This window comes from Orcinus orca, chromosome 3, assembly GCF_937001465.1.
Source record: "Orcinus orca chromosome 3, mOrcOrc1.1, whole genome shotgun sequence".
In the NCBI taxonomy this organism is placed as follows: Eukaryota; Metazoa; Chordata; class Mammalia; order Artiodactyla; family Delphinidae; genus Orcinus; species Orcinus orca.
This window is the reverse complement of record NC_064561.1, coordinates 116,881,702-116,889,943: the sequence shown is the minus strand read 5'-3', so window position 1 is coordinate 116,889,943 and position 8,242 is coordinate 116,881,702. Positions and strand designations below refer to the sequence as shown.

Genomic DNA, 8,242 nt, shown 5'->3' with positions numbered 1-8,242 from the left:
ACTCATACCAGGTTATAGACTCTTGTCAGAGTCTGTTCACTAATAATATACTCAGCATTCAGAAATGAAGCTACTCATCTAGTAGGCTTTGAATAGCATTAACTGAATAAACAAAAAAGTTAATCTAATTTTATATGGTATTCTATATTACTCATCAGAGATGTGAACTAATCTCTTTCATTTATAGGATGAATAACAATTTGACTCTTTTTAATATACTTTACTCAAAAAATCACCAGTTCTTTGTGAATACATTTTGCCATCTACTTTCATAGGACTACTCACTATGGATTATTTGGAAACAAAATACCCTCATTAAACATTTGTTTGTGTCTTGTCCTTGTTCTGTTCAGTATGGTTTGCTTGGCCTTAGTTCACTCTTTAGGCCTCATGCAGAGAACTGAGAAGAGATGAAAATGAAATACATTTCCCAATAGCATAAACAAGTTTGTAAAATCATGTTTATATGTCTACTCAAGTTTATAAAAATTAGATCAAAAATCTTTGTTTTATTGAGTTTTACAAGTACAATAAAGAAATCTGTAACATTTTTACTGATTTATTTTTTCTCAATAGATTTTCTTTACTTTGTGCTGAATTTTAGTTATTTAATTTCTTCAGTTGGAAAAGATATTCAATTTTAAGTAATTAATTAAAAGATCACCAAATCTGATGTGTTACATTTCATTTATGTTACTGTGAAATATCAGAATTCACATCACTGTCTCTTAGCATTATAAATTAAATTATTTTTGTTACAATAACTAAGTTAATAGCAAAATAATTGAGGAAATATTTTTAATGCTGTAGAATAACTCACTCTGAAGACTACAAGATTTTTGCCACAGAATATATATAAAATTGTATGGTAAGTCCCATTTAGTTTTTCTATATATATTTTCTTTTATTTTATACCACTATTTTCATATGTTCTATAGCAATTCCTCTCAATTGTGTTTTTTTCCAAAGAAAACCATAGGTCAAGCAAGTTTAAAATAAATAGCAGACTTAATAGAAATTACATTTTTCCAATAAAAACTAATCTTAAGAAAATTTAAATTTATTTTATAAAGTGATATAGTAAAATATTATTAATAAAATAATTCATATCTATGGTAAAAAAAAGTAAAAAAAGAAAATTCAAACCATTACATTAGAATATTAACTGAAAATTTAAATTATTCTGACCCACTTCTTGTAACACTCCTTGATTTAACAGCATTTAGAAGTTTCTATTTTAGGTCTGGTAATTTTTAATGAAATTCTAAAGGATATCATTTTATTTTTCCTTCTTGATTTATCAATTTTAAACTATTTGTATGTATTTCCTCTACTGAAATAGGATGGATTTTGCCTCAGGGCATTTTTTTTTTACCTTTTCTATCCTATTGTTACTAAATTAGTTTTTCATATATATATAATTTAATTTTAAATAATATATGTAAATCTGTTTCTTATCTCTCTAAATGAAGACAGACACCTCCATGTAAGATTTTTAAAAACGCTAGTATCCTTACATTTACCTACTCAAATTCTCCCTAACTCTACATTCCAGCTTAAGATACTCAGACCATTAAAATTCCATTGATATGGTTTTTCAAATTTACAGTTTGTCCTCTTATAAAAATTAAAATACCCTTGTTTTGTTACAGTTTGATTCTAACATTGAAACAAATAAAGAACATTTACATTTTCATGTAAATATTGTTTGTTACAAAGCGCATCGAGAAGAAAGAACAAGTATAGAGAAACATAAGCAAAATGGTACAAAAACTGCAAATTTTTTTTAAAAAGAGCAATTTATCTTTAAGTTAAATTTATCACATCTTTTAACCAGTTTATTGAGGTACTACTGACACAAAAAAGTTGTACTTATGTAGTGTATACATCTTGATGAGTTTGCAGGTAAGTATATACTTGTCAAGTCATCACCACAATCAATGCTATAAACATACCCATCACCTCCCGAAGTTTCCTCTCCCTCTTTATTTATATTAATAATAAATAAAAATAAATGTATTAAATTTTCTTTACTAAACTCAAGTTGCATTTTCATTTTGCTTCAATTTGGATTATAATTTTGTGCAGTTTTGTTTTTCTTGGAGTCTAATTACTTTTGATTTTTTAGAGTTGGCAAAAGAATCATAAAATATCCTCATAACACCCATGACATTTTCCAGATTCTTTATCATAGTACTTTGATACTGTTCTACATATCCTGGAATGTTTTTCAGTGGGAATTGCTGTTCTTCATTTTCCATGTTCTTGACTCCCTTTACATTTTGCTGGAGCATATGTTCAAGGGATATCTTCTTCTGGAAATGACAAATATGATAACAGACACTCCAAGACCCTGCATGTCTACAAATATCTTTTTTTGTCCTTTCTGTCTTAATTTTTGCTAGATATATAATTCTAAGTTCAAAATTAATTCCCATCAAAATTCTGGGGAAATTTCTCCTTTGTTGCATACCATGGAATAACTTCAAAGAGAAGTCTGGCATTGCCTATTTTTATTGTTGCTCTTCTTTGTGTGCTATTATTTCTCAAAACTTATGCAAACTTCTCTTTGTCCATGGGATTTGAAAATCTGTGGTGCCTTTAGGAAAAGGGATTTTAACATTTATTTTTGAGTCATTTAGTGGATACATTTAATCGAATGGCTCATATTGTTTCTAAATTCTGATAATTTGTTTCTAATATTTCCTTTATGATTTTCTTTCTGATTGTTGGACCTACTTGGATTGATTTTTATATTCATGAATTTTCTGTGATATTTTTCACATCATTGACTTTTGCTCTTGGTTTAGGAAAATTTTCTCAATGTTATCCTACAAAACTTTAAAACTTAAAAAAGATCAATCTTATGATTTTAGACTTAGAGAGTTGCAAAAATACTACAGACAGTCCCATTGTATCCTCTAAGTTTTCCTTTGTGAATATTTATCTTACATAATATAGGACAATTATCAAAACTAAGAAAGTAACTTTAGTACAGTACTATTAATAAACTAAGAAAGTAACTTTGGTACAGTACTATTAATGAAACTAAGAAACTAACTTTGGTTCAGTACTATTAAACAGTAGACTTTGTGCAGTTTACCTTCCCCCCCCTCCAACTAATAGACTTTTACTGTTCCAGGATACAATCCAGGATCTCACCTTGCATTTAGTTGTTATATCACTTATCTGTGAAAGTTCCCTGGTCTTTTCATATAGTTCAAGACCTTGAACATTCTGAACAGCAATGGCCACTTTATTTTTGTAATGTCCCTCAATTTGAGTTTGTCTAGTATTTTCTCATCACAGAACACTCCAAGACACTGCATGTCTACAAATATCTTTTTTGCCCTTTCCATCTTAATTTTTGCTAGCTATATAATTCTGAGTTCAAAATTAATTTCCATCAAAATTCTGGGGAAATTTCTCCTTTGTTGCATACCATGGAATAATTTCAAAGAGAAGTCTGGCTTTGCCTATTTTTGTTGTTGCTCTTCTTTGTATGCTGTAATGTATTTTGGGGAAGGCTATCACAGAAGTGATGGCTCTCAGTACACCATATTAGGGTATACATAATGTTGACAAATATTACTGATACTACCTTACTTTGGTGAACTATGTATATTTAAGGGTTCTACATTATAAAGTCACTATTATTCCTTTTTTAGTTACTAAATAATTGGGGGGAATATTTTGACAATACGAATATAACAACTTCTGCTTAAATGTTCACTAATTTTATCACTCACTGAGGATCTTGCCTGTAGCCGTTATTACTGTAGTGTTCTAATGATGATTTTCTCTATCCCTCACTCCTCCTACATCTATTCTTCTATAAGGAAGAGATGTGCTTTCTCCCCATTTATTTGTTCAGTTAGTTATTTATACATATGGACTCATGCATATTTATTTTATTTGGGGGTTATAATCCTATTCTGGCATTCGATATTTTGTTGCTCAAGTTGTTCCAGCAGTTTTGTCCATTGAGAGCTCTTTCAGGTTGACTCCTGTGCCCTTTTAACATGCCTCCATCTATTTTTCATTAAATGTATTCATCTCTGATACTGCTAGATGCTCTAGGCTCATCTTGTAGTTTTCTTCCCACAGCCCTGAAATCAATAGTTTCACCAAGGACCCTTGAATCTTTTTATTGGAAAATTATATTTAGAAACCGAGATCTGGACATTAGGTGTACTTATTGTTATTGCTTCTATTTCTTCTTAGTGAAAAGATCTAGGAATATATATTTACCAATTCCTGCATAAACACACATCAATAATTATGTATGCATGTATGTGTGTAATCTGTCACTAATCTATATGTCTGTACTGATACTTACTCCGATCCAGCACTGCAAGGTTTATTCTAATTTTCCCCATTTAGTTATTTATAACTCCCCTCCAAAAAAAAAGTCAGAAACATGGCTTCATCATGTACAAAAAATTAACTTATTTGTTCAACCCTCTTATAACAATAGTTTTAGATTTGTTCAGCCATATCCAAGGGAGAAACACATTTACTAACTAGAGTGTTTGGATACATTTCTTTATACATTTACCCTTACAATATCTGGTCAAAACACTACTTTCCAAAATTATTTAAAATGAGATTCTTTTTATTCCCATCCCCTTCAGTATGGTTATTTGACTCAATTGTAGTTCAGTTATTTTGTCACACTTCTTCTATCTCACAATCCTGATTTTTTAAATTTAAAATTGTATATAAAAATCACTCTCTGGTGTATGGTTCCACAGGTTTTGACAAATTCATCGAACTGTATATTCACCACTACAGTTTCACAAAGAACAGTTCCATCCTAAATACAGTCTCTTTATATTCATCCTCTCCCTCTCAAAACCCAATGTGTGGCACCAACTCATCTAATTTTCTATACTTATGGTATTGCCTTTTCCAAAATAGCATATATTAATGGAATCATACAATATATAGTATTTGGTGTCTAACTTCATTCACTTAGCCAGTTATATTGAAGATTTGGGAGTCATCTATTTGTTAGAATATACAAATGTTTGTTTATCCATTCACTGGTTGAGAAACATTTGTTTTGTTTCCAATATTTGGTGACTGTGAATAAAGCTGTTATAAATATTTACTGTGCATGTGTGTGTGTGTGCGCGAACATATGTTTTCATTTGCCTTGGAGTAATACTGCTGGGTCCTATGGTAAATAGAAGCACATTCAACTTTATAAAATACTGCCAAAATGTTTTCTAATGTGGCTGTAGAGTTTTGCATTTCTAATAAAAATGTATGAGACTTCTAGGGGATTGCATCGTTAGCACCACTTGCTATTGCCAGTGTTGTTATTGTTACTTTGTTTGCTTGTTTTGGCATTTTGATAGGTGTATAGTTACCTCACTGAAGTTTTAAGTTGCAACTCCCTAAAGATTAAAAATGTCGAGCATCTTTTCATATGCTTATTTGCCATATCTCCATCTTCTTTGGTGACACCTATCTTCAGACCTTTCCCACATATTGTTTATTGATTTTTATTGCTGAGTTTTGAGATTTAGATTTATTTTTATATTCTGGAAACAAGTCCTGAAATGGAAATTTGATTTGTAAATATTTTCTATGAGTGTGTCTCTTGTCGTTCTATTTACTTAGTAGTATCATTTGCAGAATAGTAATTTTCATTTTAAAAAAATTCAATTTATATTTATAAAAAGTTCAATTTATCTTTTCTTTTCCTAAATAGATCATGCTTTTGGTGTTGTATCTAATATCTCTCTGCCTAAACCACAGTCAGGTAAATTTTCTCCTATAATTTCTTCTAAAAAGAACATTTTGTAGATGTTTTAGAGTTTTATATTTTTCATTTAGAACTACAAGTAATTTTTCATTATTAAGATGTCCTGAAGAAGGAGGCTGAGAGCTGTGACTGCCTGCATGGCTTCCAGATGACCCACTCCCTGGGTGGAGGGACTGGATCTGGGATGCGTACTCTCCTCATCACCAAGATCCAGGAGGCATATCTAGATAGGAACATGAACATTTTCAGCATGGCGCCCTTGCCTGAGGTGTCAGATAGGATGGTGGAGCCCTATAATACCACCTACTCGGTCCACCAGCTGGTAGAAAACACAGATGAGACCTACTGCATTGATAATGATGCTCTCCATTACGTCTGATTCAGAACCATAAAGCTGACCACGCCCACCTACAATGACCTGGACCACCTGGAGTTGGCCACCATGAGTGGGGTCATTACCTGCCTGTCCTTCCCCAACCAGCTCAATGCTGACCTGCGCAAGCTGGCATGAACAAGGTCCCCTTCCCACACCTGCACTTCTTCATGTCGGCTTTGCTGTGTTAAGCAGCCAGGGAAACCAGCAGCACTGGGCCCTGACAGTGCTGGAGCTTACCCAGCAGATGTCAGACACCAAGAATATGATGGCCACCTGTGGCCTCTGCCATGGCTGCTATCTGACTGTGGCCATCGTGTTCAGAAGCTGTATGTCCATGAAGGTGGTGGACGAACAGATGCTTAATATCCAAAACAAGAAGAGCAGCTATTCTGTCCAGTGGATGGCCAACATTGTGAAAAGAGCTGTCTGTGACATTCCGCCCCAGGGGCATGAAAATGTCTGCCACCTTCACTGGCAACAGTACAATACATAATATTTCTTAAAATATTCTAATCGGATGGTGGGAGCCTACAGCCAAGGGTAAGGACGACGCCCGGAGAGGGCAGCCAGGAGCCCTGGGTGTTTCTTAACATGTCTTGCCCCTTCTGCCCCAAGGCCTGGCCAGAGGCAACTCCTGTGACTGCCCAGCGACAAAACAGGCTTCAGCAAAGCCTTGTCCGACAAGTGACTCCGAGTGGACAAAGGTGTGCCCAATAAGCCCCGGTTGTTCAGAGTGGTGGACAGCGTGGAGGATGAGGTGCAGTGGTGGCTCCACCTGGTCCCGGGAGGGCAGGCAAGGAGAGAAGTGAGCTCAGAAACAGGAAGCTGCTGACTGAAGTAACCCTGAAGTAACCTGCTGGGTAAGAAAAGGCAGCATCTTCAGCACCAGCATCTCCAAGCAGGAGGTGGAACTGGCCCCAGAGATGATTTCCAGCAGTTCTGAGTGGGACCGCCCTTTAAGCCCTACAACTTAGCCTCCAGGATCCTCCACAACAGTGGACACCTGCACACCCTACTCAAGGTCTGCACCCAGCTCTCCGGCTGATCTTTCTGGAGTTGAGGTTCACAGGGTTGCCAACAGACCATCTCCTCAAGCAATCCTTCTGGATTTTTTTTTTTGATGCCCTTTTCCAGCCCCAGCAGCACTCAGCACACGACTAGCATGACACCTTCTTCCTGGGATACCCAGCAGAGGCCCTGCAGCTGCCAGTGGACTATGTCCAGCAGGTCAAGCAGGCCTGGTCCTAGGTCAGCCGCCACTCATGGGGGAACAACCGGGACTGCAGGGAGCAGGACGAGATGGGAAAAGCCTGCTGCACGAGCATGACCGTCAGCTCAGTGCGCTCTGCTGCTTCCACCCTGGACAAGTCCATTGTGCCCCACCAAGAACCTAACCACCAACGGTGTGTTCTGGAACAAGACCTGGAGGACTCGCACCTGGCTGAATTCCACCAGATGTTAGACATTGTGGCTGACCACCACCTCATCCCAGGCCATCTCGTGGACATCATGAGGGAGTTCTTCATCAATCTGGTATCATTCATTTCAAGGCAGCCTACAATCCCTACACAGAGCCCAGCGAGGAGGCGTTCAGTTACCACCAAGGCCTAAAGAAGTGGGTGGAGGTCTGGAGCTCTGGACTCTTCTGCCCTGAGATGCTGCTGCCCATGGGGCTCCCTGAGAACCTGTCAGGTGTTGCCTGGGGCCTCTCCCTGGAGCACCTGACTATGATCAAATGTGGCATTAGCAGTGTCTGGGAGCTGGTGAGCCTAAGATGAACCTGCAGATGGTGGTAGTAGTCCCTTGTGCCACCTGAGCGGCTGAACTGGGATTCAGGTATAGATAATATAATTTTTTGGGGGGGTGGGTGGGGGCAGGTGGTGGGGTAGAAGAAAAATGGAAGAGGAAAAAGGGGAGAAGAAGGCATCCAGTGGATGGCTTTCTAACTTTGTTTAAAAAAATTCTATTGAATAAATTTGGGGAAATCTATTTTCTGGACTAATTCTGTTCCATCAATCTGTGGATATATCTTCTTTCCAATACCATACTGTCTTGATTAGTGTAGCTTTCAAGTAAATATTTAAATTGAAATG

At 36.3% G+C, this 8,242-nt stretch overlaps 2 pseudogenes; both read left to right on the top strand.

Moving 5' to 3' along the window:
- The first annotated feature begins 5,876 nt into the window (after positions 1-5,876).
- Positions 5,877-6,652, top strand: LOC101288438 (tubulin beta chain-like; annotated as a pseudogene).
- A 14-nt stretch (positions 6,653-6,666) lies between these two features.
- Positions 6,667-7,965, top strand: LOC101288185 (phenylalanine--tRNA ligase alpha subunit-like; annotated as a pseudogene).
- The last annotated feature ends 277 nt before the right edge of the window (positions 7,966-8,242 follow it).